Below are 27,175 nucleotides of genomic sequence, written 5' to 3' on the forward strand. Positions count from 1 at the left end.
CTGCATGTATTACTGGTAGCACAGAAAAAGAGCACTCTCTGCATGGGGAGCCCAAACTCTTAAGGGCCTGTGTTGCTTAAAGGTAACTAATGATTCCTAGCTGTGATAAAAGTCTGAGGATTTAGGAGACGAGGTTGGCAGGGAGAGGTAATAAGCTCTAGGAGATTAGCTCTTAAAACTGGAAATGAAGACAGCCTCTTGGGCTCACAGGTACTTCTATTCCATACAGGGGGTCTATAAGCATAGCTTTCCGTTACTTGTACTATGGGAGGAGTCATGTTTGCACCTGCTGTGGTTTAACCCTGGCAGGCAGCTTCGCACTACGCTGCTTGTTCACGCACTCCCTGCAGTGGGATGGGAAGTAATCCAAGAACTTGTGGGTTGAGATACAGACAGTTTGTTAGGTAAAGCAATTCTGTGCGCACAAGCAAAGATAAACAAGGAATTCATTTACTGCTCCCCATCATCAGGCAGTTCAGCCATCACATCTCTTGGGAAGATGAATGCCATCCCTCTGAACATCAGCCCCCTCCTTGTCCTTTCTCCCAGCTTTTATTGTTGAGCACAATGTCCTGTGGCATGGGATGTCCCTTTGGGCAGTCTGGGTCAGCTGTCCTGGCTGTGACCCAGCTGTTAGGAACCCCCAGCTCCTTGCTGGCAGGGCAGTTTGACTAATGCAGAAGTCCTTGATGCTGTGCAAGCACTGCTCAGCAGCAACCAAAACATCAGTATGCTATCAACACTGTTTTCCTTACAGGGCTACTCAAGCTGCTGCAGAGAAAAATAACTCTTTTTTTTCCAGGCAAAACTAGTACAGGACCACATCTTTTTAAAAGACATCTATTTTCTGTGCTCTTAATACTGCACCATCACTACTTACACTGGTGTAACTTGCACAGAGACCTGCTTTGCTGCCGTGGAAAGTAGGGGCTCCTGAGTTTCACCAGCTAATTTGGGGTGTTCCTGCAGATCTCCACCTTCACTGCATGCCTTACCTAACTCAGTGTGTACTTATACACCTCATAAAGCTGTTGTCCAGACCCTGGGCTCTGCCCTTCAAAAAGTGTTGCACATTGCAAGGCCTGAAGGTGACTTCAAGCCTTTGTCCTTCATCCTGTATTCAGTTTGGGTTCCCCTCATGAAGGAAGGATTGAAAGTATGGTTATATTTTCCTGTCTGTTGGGATTTTCTAAATATCCACTGTTAAAGTTTTATACCTGTAATGTTGTCATCCATTTGGATGTGGATTTATATTACCAGGGAGCTGGTTTTGCTTTTTGTAGATTCATTAAACTGACCAAGGAGAGAAAAGGGAGAGAAAGCACTTATGTCATCCAGTACTAAAATATGACAACTGGATATTTTTATTTGAAGAAACTTCGCGGTTCTCTTATGGCTCCCACTCAGTGGTCTTCAAAGTCAACAGCACTCTTTGGATCAAGCTCTGTGGTCATTATAAACTTTTAAAAAGACACTCTACGCATAATGTAATCTGGATTAGGAACTCTATTTTTCCTGGCCAACGTGCTGACTGTGTCTCCTCATAACATTAAGAAAGGCATATGGCAAGAGAGGAAAGAACTGCAAAAGCAGCCTCCCTGTTTCGTGCTAGGAGTTATGATGTTTGGAGACTACACATACAAACAGCAAGCTCCTCATGAAGCCTACCACTGCCTCTGCTAGCTGTGGGGAAAATCAGAGGCCAGAAGTTGATTCTATTTTTGTCCAAACAGCATGTGGAAAGGAAAATAATGTTCCCTGTGAGAACATGCTGCTTCTGAATCCTCCTGAGCCTGCCAGCTGACTAAGGAAAGGTAACACATAACTAGTCATCCTCTCTTGTTGCATGTGCATGGCTGTTAGGCAAGACCAACACAAATGGCCAATGGTACTCATGAGCAAGGCAGCGTTTTGCTTGTGATCCTGTGCTTAGGTGAATAGCGATGTTTCTTAGGCTGGTAAGGACAAATAGTAGGGATGGAGGTGACATTCATTGCTTGGTGCATCAGCAGGAGGCAGTGGGTTGCAGTCATGGCACCAATGGCTGTTACCGCATGCATGCTGCTCATCAGTGAGCAAAACTGTCCAGACTTGTCCCATTGCATAAAGTGTTTTCTCATAAAAATGCCACAATTTCAAATTGATATCAATCTTCACAGTTGATGGCAGTGGAGTTAACAGTTTAATATCTCCAGTTCCTGGTCTAGGCACAGCTATCCTCATGCCAGCACTGTACTACATCTTAAATCTTTTCCTTTCTCCTACCTCTATATGTTGTAGACAGTGATCGTACTCACTCTGTGCCCTTACTTTACTGAAGTGGTCAAATCCTTCCACCCCTCCTCATACCTGTAACATACATATCATTGTTCTCTCCTGAGGCAGTAACCATAAATGATGTTTTGGTTCCAACTTGCCTGAGATTTTATGTTTCAGAACTACAAGGGCCTATCAGAGGCACACCTACTGCTGACTGAAGGACAGCGCTTCCTGACCAGAGACAGTTAATCATCAACAGTAAGCAGATGGTTTGTGACTTGGCCTGGTGATGATTGCTTATGCTTGGGGAATTTCCAGGTTTTGTTCATGATTCATCCAGCTTTGACTTTCCTGGCTCAAAAGGAAAAATCTCACAAAACATAAAGCTAGTTTACATCACTGAGCACTTTACACACACAGCTTTGCACCAATTGATCTGGAGATTCTTAGGTCACTTCTTTGTGGGGTTGTCCTGGCGTGGCATTGTGAGGCTGGATCTATCTCAGTTTTCCTCTTCTGTTGTGTACAAGCACTGGATTACAGGAACCTTTTATAAGATTTGTCTTATCTTTCTTCAAGGCCATTTTACCACTGCAATGGGGGAGGGTTTAACTTCTCTTCCAGACTGCAGTTCTGCCTGTATCCTCGCCTTAATAATGACAGTAATGCAAACTGTCACTCTCCTTTTATTCCAAAGGCAGCTGACTTTTTACAACCTGACACCAGGTTTGCATCTTCAAATGCAACTGCAGTCATTTATATGAGCAATAAGGAATGCAGCAGGGCATCCTTGTGGCAAGACAAAGACATGCATCTACTGTTGACCCTTCAGAGATAATAAGATGTACCACTACATTATGTATTTGCAGTATCACTAAGATGCAGGTCCCACTTTAGCTAATCTTCATGTCCTACTATAGCTAACCTTCACAACTATGCTGCAGTCATAGAATCACAGAATCATTTGAGTTGGAAAAGACCCCTAAAGGCTATCTAGTCTCTTTAGATATTGAAAGGATAGAAATACTGAAGGGATAGCCAGAGGGTATAGTAGCAGTTTCAAGGTCAAATTGTGCCTATTGCTTGTAATCTTTGTTGTTGGCTTACTCTGGAGAGTTTTGATATAGTGTGTTGTGTATTTTCTCCTTCTTATGAAGCAGAAAATTGCAAAAACTTACATCATTTAATATGTTTGTGCTCAGCTACGTGGATGTTGTGGCACTACTAGCAGCCCCACGGTGTTCTCACAGCCTGGTACCTCCCATTCCTTCTCTTGATGCCATCACCACATTCACACTCCCTGCCTTTCACTAAGGGCTGGGGATGGCTTTAAATCCATCCCTTTGCCCTTCACTCCCTTTCTAAGGAAATCTCTGAATACTGCTTCCAATCTTTTAGCATCTCCTGTAATACACTGTTGGCAAGGCAGAGTCCTCAAGGCACTGCAGCTGTCATCCTTTTGTGCCTGCAACCTTTGCTCCTCTGGCCTCATTCACCCCCCTCTCGACAGTCCCCATGGCTTGCCTCGTGCTGTCATAGGCAGAGAGGTAAGGCACATTTCTGCACTGCACCATTCCCCTTTGCTGATGACTCATCCTTGCTGTGATTCCTTCAAGAGGCAAGTTAATAACATCAATTAAAAAAAAAAGAAACACAGTAAGTCCTTCCAGCTTTCTCAGCTGCTTCCTTTTTATTTCGATCTACAGGCTCTATGAGGCATCTCATTTTGTGTGCTGAACCACATCGAGCACTGGAGCCACTTTTCCAATGACAGAAACACTCTGTTCTGCTGGCCAGCGCTGCCTGTGCACATGGGGACTTGAAGTACCCTGCAGGACGCAGCCCTAAAGGCACCAGGGAAAAAGACTGAGGCATGTGTGCTACGACAGTGGTGCCAAATTTCTTCCCTGTGGCATGGCCCAGGCTAAAGCTTAACCCTCAGCTCCTCCATGCTCGCTGCTCAGCAGGGGACAAGGGGACAGACTGCTGTAGTCAGCATGATCAGTCCTCAGCTGTGAACTGATCAAGCAGACAGGCAGTAACAGAGACAAGATTTGTCCACCTTTGTGACGGGAAGGAATCTGTACAGGAAAACCATCACTGGCTGGAATCAGCCAGATATGGGTGGGACTCAGGCAGAGGGAATGCTTGTACAGAAGGATGATAACGGCTCCACAGTCACTGTTCTTGTATCAAGGCCTTCCCAAAAAATGCCACTATAAAGGCAGTTTTCAAATAGAAAGCCCTTCTGTCCACCCCCCAGTTTAGCAAACCTCCAAGATATGAGATGGCAGAGATCCTCTATAAGCAGCCTTTGTCAAAGCCCCAGCAGGGTAGTGACAGAACACACAGCTTGTGGCTTTGCTTTGTAGGCTCAGGATCCACCCAGTGGGCCTCAACTATGTTTTATGTGTGTTCTCAATTAGCAGCCTACCAAATGGCTAAGAAAGGACATTTTGATCTTCAGCCCAGCAAGCTAATGCAACACCTTTCTTCTTGAAAGTAAATCAAATTAATGTGTGTAATTTTGGCCACATGCAGTTTGTAGAACAAAGGAAGTAATGGAAAACATCTTCTAACCACCACACATGTTTTATTCCACATACTTGTGACTACAGCATAGAAATTTGTCTTCCTGTTATCGCATTCATTTCATTTCCACTGGACTTATGTAAACTTGAACTTCTGTGATACACAGCTCAATTTCATTTGAGTTTCAGAGGCAGTGGTTAAAGGAAGAAGAAAGAACATCTGAAGACCATTCCTCACTTTGTTACTGCTCCCTCTGTCATTTGGGCTGTCAAATGAAACCAACTGCCATCCCTTAGACTACTCTATTCAGAAAAGAAAGGTTAAGCAATGCTGAAAGGTCCTCCTGGAGGAAAATGCTGATTGATTCGAGTTTCATCCTGCGGGCCAGTACAGACCAATGGTGTTTTAATGGCTCAGCTTCCCAAGTTAAAGACAGAATAATCAGTGAAAGCTTGTGCTTTCCCAGCATCTTGGCATATGATGCAACACTAATACTTAAATCCAAAATACCAAATAACTGATTATGCATACTGCTATATGTAAAGACTGCTAGTTATATTACTCCTAGTTTCACTCCAGGTTGTGGGCTCTTGGAACTTCGAAGCCTTCAGTGGAAGGTAGATCCCCATGACATCATCACCCTTAGAGGTTCTGGTAGTCTGAAGACACCTGGCCCCATTTCACAACCCCATTGCTTCCACTGCCTCTCTCACTATAGCCTCAAACCCAAGCTGCAAAGCCACTTCTTTTCTTTGATGGCTGCTCATGAACTGATCCCTTGTCACCTCTTCCTTTGGTTCCCTTGCCTTGCCTCTCCTCACACCCTTGTTGTTGACTTCAGTCCTGAAATAACTTTCTAATGGCCAACATGTCTTTAAATGGCAGTGTTCAGCATTCTTTATCTCCTCCTTTCTAGAGATGATCTGCCTCTGCTGCTACCCTTCATAACTTAGAATGTCAGATAATAGAGTAAGAGACAATAACACTCTAAATACTTAAAGGCAATCTTTGTGCCCTTATAATAAAATCACATCTGAGTGGACACCTGTGAGATCAAAGTGTTTGAGTTCAAACTGAGTTTTCAGGTAGAAATACAAAAGCAATAACTCTAGGAAGAGAACTTCCTCACCTGAAAGTCACCCTTAATGTTAAGTCAGCACAATTTCCACCATGAGCTCTTGGGACTAAGCTCAGCTGAGGTGAAGAAATATGTCAGGGGAGTGCTTGCACTGTACTGCATGAGCATATTGATGCAGTAAAAGCAGCCATGCACTGGATTTTCTATGACACAATTTTGCTGTGTGACTATGAGCGTACCCATGCAGGCCCTGATCTTCAGACTGATGAGCACCAGCGTGCAGATCTTGAACAAAAAGACAAAGATTGTATGTCCGGTGTAAATATATCTTTTTGTAGATTAACACAGGTGGAGTAAAAATTGGCTTGCAGTCAGACACAAGAGCACACCTTCCTTGTCTATCAGCCCGAAAACTTACTCTTGCTTGCAATTTTAGACTATCACTGCTGCAGTCCTACCACTGATCTATACAGAAATTAAACTCCATCAGCGTGTTACTCCATGAAAGACTCCATTTTCAAAGAAACTCAGCTCAAATTTCAAAGAAACATATGGCAGTAAGAATAGAGTTGTGTTTTATGCTCTCCAGAGTTGCAGGTTTACTTCTTCACAACATCCTAAATATGAGTGTGCTGCTGAGTGATTCAGCTTTCCAGCTCCCAGGATAAAGATGCTGTTTCACAAATACTGGAATATTGTACTGATTTGACATTTTGTAAGTTTTTAAATGTCTTCCTTGCGTTTAATTCTCCAAGCTGATGGTTAAACCACAGACCTACATAAGAAGGAGATCTGAAGTAAGTAAAACAATGTACAGTGCACCAGAAGCTGAGACCAACTCACACAAGTGCTTTAAGAACTAAATGAGAAGAATACTGATCTCGTACTTCCTACAACGCTGTGAAGACTTTTTGAACCACAAAGAACACAATGTCAGACTTCTGACACTGGATATTTTCCTTCACAAAATGGCAGATTTCTTGCAGTCCGCTTACTCTGTCACAGTGAGGGTACATTCAAGTAGAAGGAAGTTGAAAAGTTGGTACTTTGACTTCAGAGTCTCCTAAAATTCCCATGGATTGAAGGAAAGCACATGATCAGACAATTTCCTTTGCTGGAAGTATCCTTGGCCACCTGGAATAAATCATGTAACAGTGTGACTTTGCTGAGGATTACTTTGGTAATCCAATAAATGTGAATTCAACCCTAGGGAAATAGGACAGTGTAAAAACGTAATTATAGGCTTACAAATATCATACTTTCCTCATGTTCGATTGCTTTCCCAAGAGAATTTTTTTTTACCTTTGAGGCTGAAAGCTGTAGGGGTGTGTATTTCCTACAACCACTGTTACAATGAGTGCAGTGTACTACTATTTCTGCCTGCCAGTACAAGATACTCAACTCTGAGGTCCCCCATCAACCCTAGCAAAATCACAGTAGTTATGTCAAACAAAATCCAAGTGGATTTAGTAGAGAATCAGAACCACTGAAACAATTTTATCACAGTGTTATTCCTGCTCTTTACACATATATCCAAAATACAACTTTTCATAGAGATGTGTTGGCTGCAATGGACCTCCACCCATTTACACTAGCTGAAGACCAGAATAAGTGTCTTCAAAACCGGCAAAAAAAGACTTGTGTGGAATGCGTTATAAGGAAAGTGCACTCTCACAGGGTAAGGACTGTTCTTCACCCTTCCAGCAAAGAAATACAAATCAAAATCATTCCATCTCCCTGAGGAACCTTAACAAAATGACTGCTGCCATCAGTATTTCTTGTAGGCAGATCCTGAGATTGAAGAGACATTCTTCTCACTTTGTGATAGTCCTCATCTCCCCTGTCCTTCAGTGGTAGAGGTAAATTAACAGCCTTTCCTTCTTGATATGGAGATTCATCCAGAAAAAGTGCTTGGTTGGAAAATGGATCAGGATTTTTTCAAGAAAGCTGGTATTTTTTGTAAAGAAATGTTGATACTTTAGCATTGGTTGCCCTCAGTCAAAAGAAGAAAAACAACCCAGTCTTCCCCATCTCCCCCCTCCCCAGCCACCCAAGGAAGGGTGGGAATTCACAAGTTAAGACAGATGTTAAGAACCAAGACACTAGGATGGACTCTGTGACACCAAGAGCTGGTAACATCCCAAGAGGGTGCGTGGCACATGGAAAAGCCATATCAGAACAGGTTCTCACCCAGACAGACTGAAGCCTCCATGCTGGAGCACAGGAAAAGAGTGAGAAGGAAAGAGCAGCAAAGGAAAAGGCTGAGAAACAAGTAGTAGCAGAAAGAAACCATTGCACCCTGACCCCAACCCTCTGTGTCACCACACCAAAAACATGTAACCTGCAGTAATAACCTGGGGAGATGAGGAAGAGAGAAGAGGTGTTTGGGAGAAGAGCTGAGCCAGGGAAGTGTGGAGAAAGGTGTTTCTCTTTAGTGTTTAAATGTTTTTCTTCCTTGTTGCTCTAATTAAGCAATTAAATGTTTATGATAATTGGCAATAAATTATGATAATTCCCCAAGTTCACTATTTTGCCCAGAACAGTATTTCCAGGCAATAGTGAGTGATCTACCTGTCTTTATCTCAACCCACAAGTTCCTTCACTCTTTTTCTTCCTATTCTCTCCCCTTCCTTCTGGGAAGCTGAGACAGTGACTGTCAGGCAGCTGAGACCAGCCCTCTCCATCTCTATCGATAGCAGTAGCAGCACAAGGAGAGCATGTCACCCCCCTCCTCTTGACTGCTGAAGGAGCTGTAGCAGTAACAAAGCATTTGAGAAGTTTGTCTGAAAAAGCCACGATATCTCACCTTCAGGGTTTTTAAAGATCAGTGAGAGAGCTAGGAATGACTTTGTAACCTGGGTGAGGCAGGGACAAGGTCATCTTAATTCCTACACCCACACAGCTTAGATTGCTGTGTATCTAATGTTTTGGCTACCACAGAGGCCCTGGCACAGGCTGCCTAGGGAAGCTGTGGATGCCCCATCCCTGGAGGCATTCAAGGCCAGGTTGGATGGGGCCCTGAGCAGAAGCAGGTACAGTGGGTTGAAACTGGGTGTGCTTTGAGGTCCCTGCCATCCCAAGTGATTCCGTGATCCTATGAAGCTATGATCTGAACACCCAAAAATGGCAAACAGGTTTTATGGACAGTGACAGGTGGATCATTTTGCTTCTAATTATGAAGAAACTCTGAAAAGTTATTTTTCAAGAAATACCACATATATTTCATTGTACCTCATACAAACAATCTCAAGAGTGCTCTTTTACAGCACTACAACAAAGTAATAGCTCAGGAATACTGGTGACCATCTGAGTGCTTTGTGGAGTGCAGGCAAGAGTTAACAAAAGATAATTCAGATGAAGTTCAAAGATGATACTGAGAAATGGTGGGAAATGCACATGTGTTGTATTACACTTTTTTCTCTCTGCAGTACATTCCACTGTTCCCAAGTGCACTTCAAGAGGGAGAGGCAGAAGCAGCAGCAAGCCAAGGCATCGGCACCAGACTGCAAAGCTGCATTAAGTGAAGGGAGGCTTCTTACCCATACCACTGAGATCTATAATGCCCAGACATGAAGTCACCATGGCCTCTCTTAAGGAAAAGCATGTGTTCAAAGGAAGCAGATTATCTTGTCTGTCAGTCCTGATTTAGCCCTTTTTCAGTATTTTTCTGTCTGAATTTGGCTATCTAACCAAACGCCGCTTTGGATGATTGGCATTTTTATCAGAGCAGCAAATAGCAGATGACAAATGATGTACAGCTCCTGCAGATTCATGAAGCTTTGGATTTATAAACACTTTCATGACTACACCACAGCTATGGAAATATTTCCAAACAAAGAGAAACAGAAGCTTCCAAGGTGAGAATATCTCAGTGTAAGATGGTTATAACAAAAACTGGAGTTTGCCGTGGAACCAGCTCCAGCACTTGACACATCCTTCACACTTTTATCTATCCCTTTCTCTTCCATTGCCCACTTCTTGTGGTTTATTTTCCTGCCTGCCCTGATGAGTTTTAATTTCAAATGTGCAGAGATTTCTCACAATGTGCTCACTGCGGAGACATTCAGAGATTTTAGAGATACTGTTTTTGAAAAGCCTCGAATATGAAAGCAACCCAGGCATTTACAGGCTGTGGCTTCCAATAAAATGCAGGTGCTTTACTTCTCACAGAATAGCCTGTTGTACGTATTCTATCCTCTCTTTAGTGATAAATACATGCTTATATAGCTAAAAAATAGATAAATCTATTTAGACACTCAGCTGCACCAGCAGGACATTTTTACCCAATATCTGAATACACCTTCCTGCAATTGCAGCTTGAGCACTGTCAGTCTTTGTAAAACCACCACCGCTCACCAAGATTCTTCATCATACAGTTCAGCATTCCTCCTGCCAGCTCCTTTGCATGCCCACTATAAAATGTCATTGGCCAGGCAGGTCGGAGGTTTGGGCAAACAGGTAAGCTTGATTTGGTCACACAAGCAGTGCCAGCTGAAGTTGATTCTTCTGAATGTAAAGCCTTAAATGTGATGCTGCAGCAGCAGAAGTGACCTATTCCAGCCTTCCTTTTGTAAGTTCCTAGTTCATTTAATTGACTGTATGCCTCTCTTTTCCCAATACCCTGCCCTTCTGCTAATCAAATTCACCACAGCCTCCTCAAAACCAGGTGGTTAGATTCATCACTGAAATTCATGAGTGAACTCTTAATCTCATTTAGTGGTCAAAATGGGTGAGCAGAAGTGCCAGCATGGAAATTCCTAAAAGTCCTGGTACAGTGCTATTGCTCAGCTGTAGGAAGTGTTGATGTATATTATGATGTGTTCCTTTTCTACTGCAGGATTGTGCCCTCTGTGGGCTCCTGATGTTCTGGATTAGCAGACACTATGCTCCCAGGACTGAAGCTGGGGCTGGGTCTATTGACTGGCCACACCGTAGATCCTATGTCTACAGTTACCAATACCTGAGTGAGATCTCAGATTAACATCTGGTGGGAAACTCCTTTGCCATGCTGACTACTTGGAAATGTATTTCCACCCAAAGCAAGCACCTCTCTCCTTCAGACAGCTGCAGGTCTCTGTGTGAATGCCCTGGGAACTACTGACATGGGAACCTCCTCACACAGGTGTATCCCAGAGCCCAGAGAGGGCTTCTACAGGATAGGTGAAGCACTCATCCCCCTGCACATGGAATTGCCAGGGAGATGGGATCACTGGGGAGCCATATTCCCCACAGCTGACATCCCACAGCTACTATCTTCAGCTGCCACAGAGCGTCCTGGTGCCAAGGAAAGCTGCACCAGGACCATTGCTGGCTGCCACGCTGGCAGCATGTCTGCTTGGAGCTCCCCATCGTCTCCTCAATTAAAACCTGAGATCAATACTCACTGAAACATGCTTTTTAAACATATTTCTTTTCAGAGAGAAAAAAACAGCTTTCTTTCAAAGCTGTTCTTCTTCATATGTACAAACTAGGAGCAAGCAATGAGCTGCCGAGGTGGATGTGTGTATGTGCACACACACACACATGTATATGCATCAGAAGGAGAATTTGTTTTGAAGCCTTAGTAGGGTACGTTAGCCAACACAAAAATTAAAGGCAGGGAGCTATATTAAGCAGGAGCTCCAGCACAGAGACCTGCAGGGAAACATTGCTCTCTCATCTGAGTGAGAAGGAGTCTGCCAACTGCTGAAAGCAGCTTTCTTGCTCTTTCTCTGGTAACCAGAATTTGCTGTCTTTAAAGGCAAGCCATTCCCCGCAAGGATTTGCTAAAAAGGTGAAAATGTGCGGGAAGCATTCCTCCTTCAGCAGTGCTGCTGGAGCCTAATCACCTCAGCTGACCTTAGGTGTCTCTTTGCTCCAGCCCTGTATCTCATCTCATATCACTTTGCAACAGCTACTTAACCTAATTACAGGAGAGATGACAGCTCCAGACTGAAATGAGGGAGGGTGAACAACAGAGGCATCCACCCTGTGCTCTCATGCGTGATTTCCCCAGCAGGAAAGGACCCTCCTCACTTTACAGAGAATGAGCTCTACCTGCGGGAGCACAGGATAACTGAGAGGAGAAACACAAGCCTGAAACACAGATTTGCCTTCCTGCAGGCTCCATCGCATTGCCCAGAGCATCAGCACGCAGCCTCCACGCTGGGCATCGCATGGGTGGCACACGTGGGGCTGCCTCCATAAGCAGCACATCATATTCCTACTGGCTGGGGTTGGAAGGTTGTGAAAATGAGTCAAGGGTGGGTATAGATATCCTGTGTGGGGATAGGGGTGACAACAGACTGCTGGGCTGGGAAAAGGATGGTAGCTGTGGAAAACAGTGGATGATTATGATAGGTAGTGGTTTTTCTTGAATTCTTGTAGCGGAAAAGCAAGAGGATGTCTGTGAAATGAGCCTAACCAAGCTTGCTGTCCTGATTTTTCTTGACTTGCCTATGGAACATAATGAGGGGAGAAGAGAGGATGAAATCAAGTATTTCAGTATTGCTTTAGAATACCTTGCTGTATATGAAAAGGGAAAAAAATACATACATAAAAAAGGCAAATCCCTCTTTAGGTTGCATATGTGCCAGTAACTTTCAGCAATCAAAAAGGAACTTCTTCAAAAGGCAACTTTAACAAAAGGAAAAACTCTCCACAATAGATTTTGACATCATTTTTTCTGAAATGCTTACTAAAGTTATTGTTGGAAAAGGGGCAGCCTTAATAGAGGGGCAGTGAGGGCAGTATGATAATAGAACAGTTTTGGACATTTCTGAAAGCAGATCTTCAATGAATGGTACAAAACACGCTCACTGAAGTATGAGCCAAGCTGCTGTTTTCTGGTGAGACATGTATGTGTAATTTGCATTCCTGCCTTTTGCAGGAGAAGGATGATGAACTACTTCAGTCACTGCTGCAGGCAGTTTTGAAGTTACAGGACGAGAGAACGATGCTTTCTTTTCTGCTGAAAGAAGAAGGGGATCCTCCCGTGGACTTCTTCCCAATTCTTTCTTGAAGTAGTGCTGCTGATAGACTTTCATAGCAGCAGAAATCTTGTCATTTTGCTGGGTAGTGAGTAGCAGGCACTCAGTGGGAATACCAATGGCGTCTGCCACCCTCCTTCCTGCCTCCTTGGGCTGCTCTGCACTTCAGTGGGTGCGGCAGGCCCTGGGGGCCAGCGTCTCTCCAGACCTGTTTCCATCTCTCTTGGAGTCCAACCAAACCTTCCAGAAGCATGTTTGCGAAGAGGATGGTTTCCAGCAGGGCTGTTTTCAGAATGAACAGCTCAGCTTCCCAGCACGTTCCCAGCTCCTCTTCTCCTAGGGGTGCTGCTGGGGGACCCTCATCCCTTCCTACCATGCCTTGGGTGACACAGCAGCATTCTGTACCAGCAGAAGGCTTTGGCCTCATGTCACCTGCGAGCTGGGAGAGTTTTCCATTTCACGAAGAGTGACTCTGAGCTGTGACCTCAGGCACTGCACAGCATGAACAAGTAGGACAGGAGCACGCCCAATCGCTGCACAACAGGCAGGGGAAAGGATAGCACGAGCATACGAGTTAATAACAGGAGTCCTGACCACACCAGGGAGATCTCACTGTAATGTTGAACAATTGCAGAGCAACATCTACAGGAAGCTTTACATCAATAGCCCCAGGAGATCATCTCTTCCATAACATCTGCTTTTCAGATCCGGCACACTCCAGGCCTCCAGATGAAGCATGTAAATCACCAAATATGCAGAGCAGGATTTTTGAAGAAAGCTGTGAGCAATGAGCCTGGGCAGCGTGAATGCCATTCTGACCCCTAACCCAGCCCTTCCACGCAGCCCAGGTGCCCAAACCTGGCTATACATCAAGGATCCCTCTCCATCCAGCGCCTTGCACTTCCCTCAGCAGGCCCACAACATGCTGGCTGCCGTTTCGACACATCCACTGCGTGCAGGACCTGAGAAAGTACCGATCACTCTTATGACTTGGAGCTTCACTTAATTCACAGTGGAGCAAAACTTTCTGTCTGGATGAGTTTAGAGACCTAATTCTAACCGAACAGCAAACGCGGCGCTCTCCCCCTTACCCACGCCCGTATTCTGACCTCTGGTGGCAGCAGTGGGCAATTACAGAGCTTTTCCGGCTAATTAGTTTTAAAGGAACAGAAAAAGAAATGTACCAGCCAAAATCATATTACCTCACTTTGCTCTAAAAAATATCATATACAGGCAAGTATTTGAAAGGATAAATTGAGTTTCTTCTAGCTTTGTTGAGGAACCAGTGGCTGATCTTACCTAGACATGCCTCATGTGCTTCTGTTACTTAGGCTTTCCAAAGAACTCACCTCTGTTCAAAAACTCTACAGCTTTCGGAGGCCAACTAACATGCTTTTACTAAGCAGGTGCTGATGGAGCAAGCAGAGTTCTCTAGTGGGGTTTATTAATGTTCTTCCATGGGAGAAAGCAGCGCCAGAAGTAAGCTCTGCCTGGCCGTCATGGTTTATGATGGCTTGTGGTTCAGTATTATATCGGGGGTAAAACTACCAATAGGCTGATGATTAAGCAAATGACAAATAATAATTAAAACAAAGAAGGGAAGAAGAAGGGTACAAAGATCAAAGGGTAAGAAGAACATGTTTGAAATTTCCTGAGAAACTCAGATGCTTCAGGAGCACAGTGCTGGTAGGGGAGATAATCTCTGGGAGAAGTGTAAGATATCCTACGGCCCCTCATATGGTTTTTGTCTCCAAGTTGAACTGAAAGTAGCTAAAAAATAATTAACATTATTAGATATTTGAGCAAGTTCTAACCTGGATCATGGTAATGAACCCTTCAGCTGTTTTCTCCCCTAGGAGAGCTGGATGGTGCCAACCCTTCCCAGGGCTCCTGCTGCTGCTTTGGGATGGCTTCTGGAGCAGCTGCCTGCCCAGGGGTGCTGGATCTCAGGGTTCCCCCTTGCTCAGGTGCTTCACCTTCTCAAAGTAAAGAGTTTCCTCCATCATGTAGACAAATGTATGTAGGTTGCTCCAAAAGTAATGCCTCACATTTACTTCCATGAAACCTACAACTAAGAGCAGAATAACACTGTTTGACAGAGAAAATGTTCATCCTTTTCTTCATACACACTTCCACACCAGATACCATTTTGTCAGACTGTCCCTCCGCTGCCATCTGTCACACAGCAACAAGAAGTAAGGAATACTAGCTGCAAGGCTCCATCTCTACTGACACACAACCTACATCCACCTCTGACGTTGTGGTCCAATATAATAAAATAGGAGGCATTGCTTTTGGAGCAGCCCTCATATAATGCTTTTGCTTTTGCACTCTAGTGAGCTTTGCACTCTCTGGACCCTGACGGGCTGATGTACAGGTTGCTGATGTTAAGGTATAACATTCCCTACAACTGTGTGAGCTGTGTGAGCTGTTGCTTCAACTTGATGGATCAGACCCCACCTTGTTGCACTGGAGCAGGTATACACAGCAGGCTGACAAGAAAAAGGCTGAAATGTCATTGTTGTGTCTAGTAGGCCTAAACGTAGGTTTATGTGAGATATTCTAGAGAATTTCAAGCAATTTAATTGATGACACCTTATTAAATTCATTAGCCAGCATTTTCTGTGTATCAAAAACACAAGGTAAAACTGTTTCAGATGGTATCTCAATTCTAGATCAAACCTACAGGGATACTGATTTTCTGGCACTGCTACAACATACAGAAAATGTCAAAGGCAATGTCTTTTTTTTTTTTTTTTTTTTTTTTTTTTGGTGAAAAGTCCTACAATTATGAAGAGGGGATATTTTTCCCTGGAAAGCATCAATTGCCTCTGAATAAAAAGCAGACACCACTTCAATTTCCCCATAGCATTGGGAAGCCTACATAACTTTGTCAAATGGCACGTCAGCTGTTGACTTGCTTTTGGAAGAATACTCCTGCTTTTCTGAACTACTCAGTCTTGGATAATGGGTAGGTCTGCCTCAGGCCCAGGGGCCACAGAGATGGTTGATAATTAAACAGTCTGCCTGCGTCTTGTCAGATGTGGGCCTGCAAGAAGGTATCCCTGGATTTGGGAAGTCTGACAGGTGTCACTTGGGAATGGAAAGAAATGGAGCAAATGCCTCTTCTGGTGTAAGTAGTTTCTTTTGATTCCCTGTGCTTGAAGAAATGAGTTATTATTTTACTTCAGAAGAAGGAACAAAAACCGATGAAGAGGTAAGCAAGGGTGCTTGCTTGGTAATGAAATCTTCCATTTCTATTTTGTAGAGGAGTTTTATTTCCAAATACCTGTTCCACAAAAGCTTCAAAAGGCCCCATCTTCTAACAATGCGGTGTCCTCATTGAAGCTGACCTGTGGCGGATCACTATTTACCAAATATAAAGATGCTAATTATTTCATGTAGAGACCTTAACGCGATTACAGTGAGTACGGACACTGTTTGTTGTTATAGCAATCTGAATTGAATTATCTTTGTGCCAGCATAATTAGGATCACCCCCTGAGTTTATCAGGCTGATGTCTTAGCATGGTATCCCAGCAGCTTGGTAGAAACAGTAGCAATGTCAATTTTGCGCAGGTGAAAGCAGGCCCTGTGCTTAAAAACATGAAATTTCTTTAAGAATCTTCAACAGGGAGTGCCTGGTTTTTACATAAACCCCAGAGACGGCTTTTCAGTGAGTGTTACAAGCACTCATAAAAAACAGCAATGAGAGTCCTAAAAATGAAACTTCCACCAGGCCTTCCTTACTGAACAAATGCCTCTGCACAGTGAAAACAGACACTGTATTCAAGCCCTTCAACACAAACTTGGTGACAGAGTTTGTGAGCCTTGGTAGGGCTGCCTGGTGGCTGGCATGGTGCTGCACCTTGGGGATGGGAGGGGTCCTAGTGGTGTCCCCATTCCCCAGAGCACTTTGGAAAAAGCAAATCTTGCTTTTGGATGGCTTGGTCTGCTTTGCTGGGATGGCGGTGCTGTGGGGGCTCTCCATGGGCATTGGCCTCCTCCAGGCCCCATCCACCACCACACTACAAGCTCCTCTGTGGCTGCACATGGATATGTGCCCTGCATGGTGCCTGTGGGCTGCAGAGGGGACATTCTGATCCTGGGCTGCAGTCCCTTTCTTCAATCTGCTTTCCCAAAAACACCCAGTGTGCTCATGGCTCTGACATGGGGCAGCTGATGGGCTCTCCTCATACAGACCTGCACTGCAGTTCCCCGCTATCAATACCTTGTAATGTGAACAACTCATACCTACACCTCTAACCAACTGGAGCCATGAACTTCTTTTTCTTGCTATCCTTTCCTCGGAGATGCGAAGAGGCTCAGCTTTCCTGGCTGGGCCAAGACTGCAGCAGCATGTTGATGTTCAAGCAGAGCCAGAAATGCACTCACTCACAACATGCAGACAGCTTGGCTCCACTCTGCCCTGCCTGTGAAGCTGTCCTCCCTGGGGACTGCTCAGAGGGCACCTCCACCAGCAGGTGCCAAGCAAGTGCTTTGCTGCTGTCCTGCAATGAGACACCTACATTGCCTACAGGTGTTCTTATTTTTGGCTCTGTAGCTGTGGCTGCGCATCTGTCTTTTTGTGTCTGAGAAGCAGTGCTATGCTGCCTGTAACCTTCTTGTATAGTGAAGTTTTGGAAAGAGTCAGAGAAAGTGAAGGAACGTATTCAGCTTAATTTCTGCTGGTTTGAAGGAAATGCTTTTGGAAGCTTCCTGAGCACCAGGCAGCATGTGCATGGACTGGAGGTCCCAAAGGAGATGAGCCTGCTTGCTGCTCATTGTTGGTTGTGCTTTAGGAAAGCTGTCCCCGAGGACAAGAGGAAGGAGGACATCCCTGCTGCAGCCACAGAGCCCCACACCAGCCCCTGCTCACCAACAGCAAGACCCAGGGCATCCCTGACAGGTGACAGCAGTAACATGTGTCACACAGAGCTCCAAAGCATTGCAATTCCCAACAAAGACAGGAGGGAAAATGAGCTTGTTTTTTTACAGGAACTCCAGTGTGAATAATTCCAACATGCAGTCTGTCTTCCAAAAAAGATGTTAGTCCTTCAGAGGTGCTATTCTCTTGAAGACAGCAGCAAAGCAAGTGATGCATTTAAAGCCTGGGTGGTCCATACAACAGGAGCCTCACCGTAGCAGAAAATCACTCTGTCAGATACTTAGTGGGATGCTTAGCTTCCAGAAAAACACGGTGGAGGAAAATGAACTGAAATGCAGGCAAACACACAGCAGCCAGTGAGATGACACATGCCTTTTGAATTATGCAGGTGCTTAAGGAATTTGTGTAACTGGAGACTGTAGTTTGTTTTTGTTTGCAGTACTTTGCATGATTTGATTTTCTTTATATATACTGTGACATCAGAAGCAAGCAATAGGGTCAGGTCTACTGTGCATGGGGGAACTGTGCATCTATCACAGGCTTTCCAGAAACTCACTTGGATATTTTCTGAACATAGAGACACTTAGCCAGGGCTGATATCCTCTGGGATTGTGGAAATCCACTGACAAAAAACAGACTGGGAAGGAACCAGTTCACAGGGAGATTCCCACACAGTATAGATTGCTGATCTAAATGGTCTAATATTGCTTCAAACCTGTGAAATGCTGCAGAACAACAGAGCTGCAAATACAGCTAGGTGAGTATCGGGGAGGGAATAAGGTTGTTTCTAAATTCCACCCCCTCAGAAACAGTAAAATGGATGAGAAAACATTGCCTGAAAGACTAATATTTACAGTCATATATTTACATCATACAATTGCCATGTAATTGCCAGAAGTACCTGACTCAAGAATCAAATACTGTGCTGAGGAAACCACTAGTATTTGCAATTATCTGGGTCAGGGTGGGTTAGGTACACTTAATCAAGTCTCTTTTCAACTGTAACCAGCTTGTCAGTTATGGGGGTAGTGGTGGGATAACGGTACATCCATTGCCAGCTAGAGTGTCAGACCCGCTACAGAAGGATGGCCCATCCATGGCACGGGAACGCCACGTGTCTTAGGAGGACCTTAGCAACACCAACAAAACTGATTTTGCCCCTGTAAGACCAACTCTGATGGCTTTTGTCAGTGTTTTGTGCAAGGAAGGCTCCTCCTGGGCCCAAGCAGGTCTACTACTGAGCTTGTCAGGGTTTTGACTTCTCCGGACAATGGCTCCAGGCAGCACCAAATTTTGGCAGGCCAGATGACAACTTGCTCTGGAAGGAGTCAGCCTTGAGGTGCTGTCCAACCTCGTGCTCATGAGTACAGGGGAGATAGTGTGATGCACATTGTGGGGCTGGTTTGACAGTGCCCAAACTTCAGAGACCAGCATCCCTGATTCCTACTGCACTACAGATGGCAAGTGGCCAAAGCCAGCCCAGATCTCCAACATCATGACCAAGGCAATACTATTCAGCTGTGGTTTTGTTTTTTTTTTTTCCCCCTTTTCCATACAACCCTGAAAGCAGGAAGGTCTCCTCTCATTCCCTCCCTCCTACCTTTGCAGCAGCAACATCCCTCCTTGCAGCTGCACTCCAGGCAATGCAGTTGGGTGGCAGATCCCTCTGCAGTGGGTGTCTCAGCACAGCAGCACTGGGGGATCTTCCTGCTGTCAGCAGCAGTGGAGGCTGCATTTTATCTAGATTCAATCTATGGATCTTAATATAGACCTTTGTTACGTGCGATTGAGTGCTGTTCCCGTGAAAGCACTGCCTTTCGGAACAACGTCTCAATGAATTTATTATAAGAGCACGCATCAAATTGCAAAGGTGGGGGGGGGGCGGGGCTCTATTTTAGGCATCAAAACTGAACTCACGGTATTTAGCATAGAGCATCCTTATGGGATTTAAAAACAAGAGATAAAAGTAAGGAACTGGGCTTCAGTAAGCACGAATAACCTCAGCGGGATGCATGTCAGTTCCCTGTGGCTGCTCCAGACAACCCGACTGAGTGGCTTTACGAAGCAGGCCCTGGAAGCCAAGCTGACTCAGTAGGGCAGAGACAAAACGCAATGGAACGGTTTACGGAAGTAACGTGTCACAGCAGACGGAGCGAGGGCACGCATTACAACCTGGCTTCATCTTCACGCCGGCAGGGCGCTTTGCTCAAAGCAGAGGAATAAATAAAACCCGGTTCATTACTTCTGCATAGGTCTCCCGATGATAGCACGGTCTGATTGCCTCCGCAGAGAGGCTGGATGGACGCCCGGCACCTATTCGTCTTTTCCTGCTCCGTCCCGAATCCGTGGAGAGCTCTTCTACCTCGGCAGCTGCGATGCCGGCAGGCGAGGAGCGAGGAGCCGGAATTTACCTCCTCTCCCCACGAGATGGCGCGGGGCAGCCCGGCCTGGGCTGCTTTTCCCCCAGCACATCATCCGCTGCCGGGCATCACCGAGCGCTGCGGACTGGAAAGCCGTCCTCTACCTTCTGCCACTTCACCTAGAGCTACGTGCACTTACACGTACAGCTATCCACGGACGGGCAGTGCCAGCCCGGAGGGGGTTTGGTTGGTTGTTTTTTTCCCTCAGAAAAATGTATTTGGAAACTCTTATTCTGCACTTAAAGGAGACTCCCTTCTTTTTATAGTGCATGGGTATCTCACCCACACATTGCTGTTTTGCTGTGCCACTCTGCAGAGGCAGCTGTGCAGCAGAGCTGACATGCCACATAACAGAAAGCACAGGACATTCATTCTCTTTAGACATACGCACACACTCAGGTGTCTAAAGCCCTCCTTGCATGTCAGAAGAAATAAACACGTGCACTTACAAAAAGTATTCTCCTGCTACGTTAATCTGTGAAAATAGGAATAAGTACCTCTTTATGCCCCAGTCAGGACAGGAAAAAGCAGCTCAGTGTAAGCATGTGATGGTGGGCACATGGTGGTGGTGGACTGATGGTTGGACTAGATGATCTTAGATGTCTTTCTCAACCTTAATGATTCTATGGTTCCGTGATCCTCTACATATGTACAAGAAGAGGCAAGAAGGACTGGCATATTCCATACAAGAAAAGTAATTTTTCAAGAGTGAGGACTTCTTATGTAAAAATTGGAGCAAAACTGCTTGGCACAAAAAAATCAACATTTGCTTAGCTCAACAAACTGGGATCCAGGTAGCTTAGAAAAACTCACACTCCCCTATTAAAACCAGAAAAGGAATCATGCTCACAGTGAGGGCAAAACTCTCCTGTTGCAGATTTTACAACGTGGCCATTTCTTTGCTTCACATCTGTGTTGCTCTCAACTGTGTCAAAATAGTATAGCCTAAGGAGTCCATGTCCTTATAGTGGAAACATAAAATATATACACACATTATTAAATTTGCATTAGCTTTGTTCAGTCTTCAACACAAGACCTTGGAGGTATTGTTGCATTGAAGAGCAAGTACCCATTTTGGTAGTTAAGGAGTATGAATTCTAATTCCCTCCCTGATACTCACCTGGCTTGAAACTTAGCCATGCTGCTTAGGCTGCAGTTTCCTTACTTGAGAAGCAAGGAGGAAGCAGAGGTATGTATGCCTTGCAGGGGGATCTTAAATTGTTAATAGGTGAACCCTGCTCTGAACGTGTAGGGTTGAATGTTTAATGGCTTAACATTTTTAAAACCCACCTCTTTTTCAAGAAATCAGAAATCTTTTTAGTGTTTCATCTGCTTTTCCCTTGGTCACACTTGCGACAGACTGTGAAGCTGTTCCCTGTGGACAGGAGGAAGAGACAGCAAATGGCAACACACAGGTGTAGAGCACCCATGTAGAACAGAGCACTGATGCATCCCACCCCTTGTGCATGGCAAGCAGTGGCCCCTGCAGTGTGCTGTGGAGGAAACAGCAGACATCCTCTGACGATTCAGCCCTTCAAGTGGTCAATGTTACACTACAGGGACAAGCTATGCATTCCTGATCTCCTCTGTCAATCACACCAAGGCAGAGAAGTAATGACCAGTGTAAGGGCCAGGACAGAAACGGTTCTACAGATATCAGTTTTCCTCATTTCTGCACTGTATGGATCTGTAGCTATGCTCAAACTGAGGCTACTTCTGGAATCTCCTAGAGGTACTAGCCAAAAGTACCAAAATCCTCATGCCAGGCTATGCTGCTAATGTAAGGTGCTGCCACCTCCACTTGGTGATATGAAGGTCTTTCCTTGCCACTCCTCTGGAGCAGCTGGCACACCAATGCCTTGTCTGCCTCCCACATCCTGACAGAACCATGGCTGAGCATATTTGATGATGCCCAAGGAAGAAGCACCATCATACCTCCACAGCACTTCACCTTGGCCATTGCTCTTTGTCTCTCAAGCTGCTGAAAAGATGAACATCTCAGGTCCACTCAAGACAGGCAAAGAGAAAACTGGTGTGTCCAGCCATTGCTATACAGTTGAAAGGCTCGAGAACAGAAATAAAGGGTTGTGCTGATTTGACATGCAACAAAATAGTCTGTCCAACGTGAGAGCATCCTGCTCTTAACTGGTGCACAGGGAGCCTGAATGAAGAGTAACTCAGCTTTTGTATAACCTCAGTGAAGCTGGTGTAGGACTGCAGCCTTACACCCTCTCTAGCATATGTGGCAGAGATCTCTTTTCTTCTTCAGTAATTAGAATTGAGGCCTCAGAATAAAAAGCAAGCAGTATAAAGCAGCTGCAGCTCTTATGTCAGATGTGCATAACCCAGAGCATGAGGAAAGAAAGCAAGAGCACATTGCGTATGAATAATAACAGGTCTCTGTGAAGTCATAGGAGCAGCCAGTTGGTGGATTAACAATTTTAGCATCTGTTCCCACCAAACTGACTCTCCTGAGGAAAAGTGAAATAAAAGCATTATGAGTTTCTTTTCCTTCCTCAGAAAGACACCCTCTGTAACTCTGTAATGGAGTCTTTAGTATTAAAGAAAGTATTGAACTATACATGTAATATTGATTTTCATGATCTCTCCCATACAACAAGCAGCCCTTTGAGGCAACAGAATGTGGTCTCTGGAGAACTGCAGTGCAAAATAATAGAGGTATATCTACCAGGTTGAACGACTGACAGGGCTGGTTCCACATACTCATGATTCTAGGCTGTAGGTGTTCAGTATACTCAGGCCTATAAGAATAGAGTTGTATGTAACCAACTAGAAGAGAAACAAATTTAATCTCTGTCCTTTCCTTCTGAGATCACCAGAAGGTCAGTGTTTTTGTTCAGTCTGGTTTCCAACACATCAAAACACATCAGTTCCTTTTAAGCTGAGATTTTAAATTCATTCTGGTCTTCTGATTATTGAAAGTTAAATAAATAAATAAATAAAATGCTTTGGATTTGATATTTCTGTCACAAAAAGGTCATCACTCTAATAATTTATCAGTCTATTTCATTTTCCGTCTGTGGGACATGTAGGACACGAAACTTCTAATCTGGAGAAATTAAGGTCATTATAAGTCACCAGTTCAATTTATTGAGCTTTAGGCAAGACAGCTCTCAAAGGGGAGGAAGCACATTGTAGTCACTGATGTTGATTGTCATTGTAAGTTAACAGGTCAACTGCAGTCAATTAATAAAATATAAGCAGGCCCTGAGGTCCCTACAAAGAGGAACCTTGGCTTGGATATGTCTGAGCACACATGAACAGAAGCTGCCACAGTAAGTAACATTTTGACATTTACATTACTGTTTCTTATTATGTTTCTCCTTGAAAATACTAATTCAGCAACTTGCTGGGACCCAAATCCTGAACATTATTTAGTTGTCTGTTGTAGAATAATTTCACTGGAAGAAGGCTGTCTTAAATTACCACAGAATGGGTTCTAGTGATCATATCTTCATAGAAATTTCTGTTTGCTACATATCATATTGTTAACATTTGTTTTCTCTCCCATAAGCACACCAAGATGTTTTCCAAGCACATTCCTTCCAAGAGCTTCCATGTGCAGAATCAAGAATCCCGTGGAATTTGTGAGGAGCTTTGCTTCTGCAAACAACTTTAAAGGACAAGTGCTCAGAGCCTGTGGCTAATGGTTATGAACCTGGACTTAGACGTAAGTACTTAAGGCTCCACTGTAGTTAAATCTCATGCAAAGTGAACCAGTGGTATGCCAACCAGAGGACAAATCAGAGCTGATGAAATGTCTCTGTAAGGCTGAGGAATAGCACAGGGATTTTGAAGACAGTTTGGGTCAGTGATTATGAAATTCTGCACCCAAAAGTATGTACAGATAATCTACATAAATCTTTAAAGCCCTCGTAGGATTAATTTTAAAAATGATACAATATTGGGCTAATGCTTTCCTCTCAAAGAAGAGAGCATACACCTTCTAAGCAGAAGTTGTAGACAAGCCTCAGATCATTTCTTTCCAGCCAGTCACAATGGAGCCAGTTGCTAACCAAAGTTTTTATCCCGCTTTCTTAGGTGTCTGCATCAAAGCCTCTTAGGCTTTTTCCAGGACAGAGAAACTGAAAGACCAGGTGAATATAAGTGTCAGCATCTCCCATCTTCTGCAAGCTTTCAGGACAAAGATGTCTGAGACAGGTCTAAATCCACTATGAAACTGGCACTTGATTCAAAAACTTGAGACATTTTGAAGTGTAACTGACTTTAATTATCCTCTTTGCACCTCGAAGGAAAGTTGTTGCTTCTCTCTTACCTACCACAATAGTTCTGGTCAGAAGCTGTATTGGAATAGACTGGGAAAGCAAAACGTATTGAAGAAAAAGCTGGGAGGTGGAACAACTTAATGAAATTTCCTTTTCTAACCCCAGTGGACATTCTCCATTGTCATCTTAAAAAATCACTCCCCACAAGATCAAACTACTATGCTTTTGCAGCAGTTACTCCACAAAGGACAAAATGTTGTCTGGCTTTCCTTTCCTATCTGTACACGTTTGTCCTTTGACTGAGAGCTTCTCTGATCAGAGAGTACTTGGCACATTTCTGACATGTGCTAGTGATTAATTAATTGTAATCAAAGTGAGACCAGTAAGTAACAGACAGATTGCTAACTCCCTTGGAGAAAACATTGCCTTTCTCACATCCACTATCTACAAATGAAATGAGCTCCCCAACACCACCCTGCTCTTGTCATTGTTCTGTTGGAAAATTTACATTCAGGGGCTAAAAGATGGGAAAGGCAGCAACATATCCTATCCGAGAGCTCTGAGTAACCTTCCATCCTGTTCCCTGCTTCCAGTTGGTCCATCCATGTGTGGAGAAGACACTCACCATTGAACTACTGGAGATGAATCGTGACGAGTTCCCTCCCATCCGTGGGCAATATCAACCTAGTTCTCCCCAGGAGTGACCAACAACACTGGCCCTAAGACAGCAATATCAGCCTTCCAATCAACCCTCTGAGATCAAAACACCTCCTTCCTTAAAAACCTCTCCATATAAAAAGCAGAAAAACAAAATATTGAAGGAAGGGAAAAAAAGGAAGGAAGGAGGATGAGAGGATGAGTCTGGAGGAGACTCCTTTACATGGTAGTATAAAGGAAATGAAGTTTTGGAAATGGAGCTCACTGAGTTGGAAGGTTTTTGCTCCAATGTATACCCTGGTCAAATACTGATGTTCCTCAGAAGCTTAACTGGTTCTGAGGTAAATCAGTTTAAAAACAAATAAGAACCATCCTCCTGTCTGCATGTATAAGTATCCGCTCCTGGGAGAACAATGACAACTGATCTGTGGCCAGAGCCATCCTTCATGACTTGAGCATGCAGGACAGTGAAGCATGTTAATAGGACACACTCAGATGTGTGTCTTTTCTGCCCTTTGTGAATATTGAGTATAACAAGGGTATTCTCAGGGAAAATAAATACATCTAGCTTCTTCTAGAAGAAGCAGCCTTAACATGCAGAAAGGGTGAGGATGGTTGCTGGACAAATTGATTGTGTTGTAGCATTTGTTTTAAGAAAAAACCCAAAGGAGCCTTTTACTTCCAGCAACTTATGTTCTTTACCAATGACTGGCGTTTACTCGAGAGCATTCTTAGAAACCCCTAAATGATCAGTTTGGGGTTTATCAGTGTGGTTATTGGCAGGTGCTGAAGAAAGGAAGTAAATAAAATATGATTTGATATTTCATTAGTAATGCCAGAGATCACTTCTCATAGCAGAGGCAATGAATATTGCACCTGTTAGAGTGCAAGCAATAAAGGCAAATGAATAGCCTGCTCTGACCTCTAGCCTTCATTACCTAGAACAATATGCTGTTCCCTGTATCTGAAATCATACTAAGCTTGTGATAGCAGCAACCAGAGGCTGGATTTACATCCACCCAGCCAGAGTTAAATTGCTATGATTCAGCCACCTCCTTCCTTTCTCTCTTGAACATAACCTGTCTTCTAGCTAGACTGCTGCCTTTCCAGTTCGGAATGAGCCACGGTTTTAAAGAAAAAGAACTGTGTGGGTGTAGTGAAATGCTTGGAGGATGTATGCTCTGCCATTTAGATTTTTTTCCACTAATAAAGAACGGGTCTAAGAAAGATGCCAGAATTCAAAGCACAAACTCAAGTGTGCTACTGATCTTTCAGATAACCAGATAAAAAGGCAGAAGGTAAGGCTCTAATTTCCAGACCATTTCCAGGAGTCTGAAGTCAATAATACAAATAGCTTAATGGTAACAAATATTAGCATTAAAGTGATATTCCTCGATGGGGAATGTAGCAAATCTTGCAGTTTACAGTGGCATAAATAAGATCAGACTTTGACCCCTGTATGAGCATTTAACCAATCAGTGAGCTACACTGTGAACAAGAAGCCATTTCCTTGTCCTTGATACCTAATAACATTATGAGAAAATGTTATGTCTTGTATAAAACATAGTGCACAGGCTGGTACCACTGTAGCTTGAAGGAAAGATTATACCCAACACATTATTAATAGGAGCTTTATTTTTCTCCTGGCATTTAGTTCTTCAATTAAAAATAAGAGCATCTGGAAAACATTGTGTTGGCTGTGCCTCTGGTGTGTGGAGTGAAAAAAGTTACTTCCCATCTCCAGCCTTGCACAGGGTACCTACCTTTGTCTCTGATGAGACCAATAGTCAGTCTCAGTCAGAACTGCACGGGGTATCCATGTATAGATGTACATAGTGTCCAGAGATTTCTGTCACCTTTTTGGAGAGCTGGCCAGTCTCTGCTGGCCTCTGCTTGCTGGGTTTGCCCTCACTCTGCTCCTCTTTTGGCCATCTCCTTCCAAAGAACAAGCAGCTCACATCACTGTGCCTGCCTGGCCTCATTAGTGTTGCACAGCAGTTGTGGATGGAAACTTATTCTCTCGTTGACTTGGCAGCTCACACTCACACACCTTCTCAAGATGTGTTTCAGTGCTACAGAGTCAGTTCTGAGCCTGAAGAAATGAAACAGTTCCTTGCTTGTGCCTAT

General features: G+C 44.2%; 1 long non-coding RNA gene across 1 annotated transcript in view; it reads left to right on the forward strand.

Moving 5' to 3' along the window:
* Positions 1 to 25,307, forward strand: part of LOC107321121 (uncharacterized) — a 382,609-nt gene extending 357,302 nt beyond the window's left edge. Inside the window, exon 8 of the long non-coding RNA XR_014945662.1 lies at positions 9,298 to 25,307. This is a non-coding gene — a long non-coding RNA (uncharacterized LOC107321121). The remainder of the gene's footprint in view (positions 1 to 9,297) is intronic.
* The last annotated feature ends 1,868 nt before the right edge of the window (positions 25,308 to 27,175 follow it).

The sequence above is a fragment of the Coturnix japonica genome, chromosome 1, assembly GCF_054131305.1.
Source record: "Coturnix japonica strain WE chromosome 1, WE-NBRP24, whole genome shotgun sequence".
In the NCBI taxonomy this organism is placed as follows: domain Eukaryota; kingdom Metazoa; phylum Chordata; class Aves; order Galliformes; family Phasianidae; genus Coturnix; species Coturnix japonica.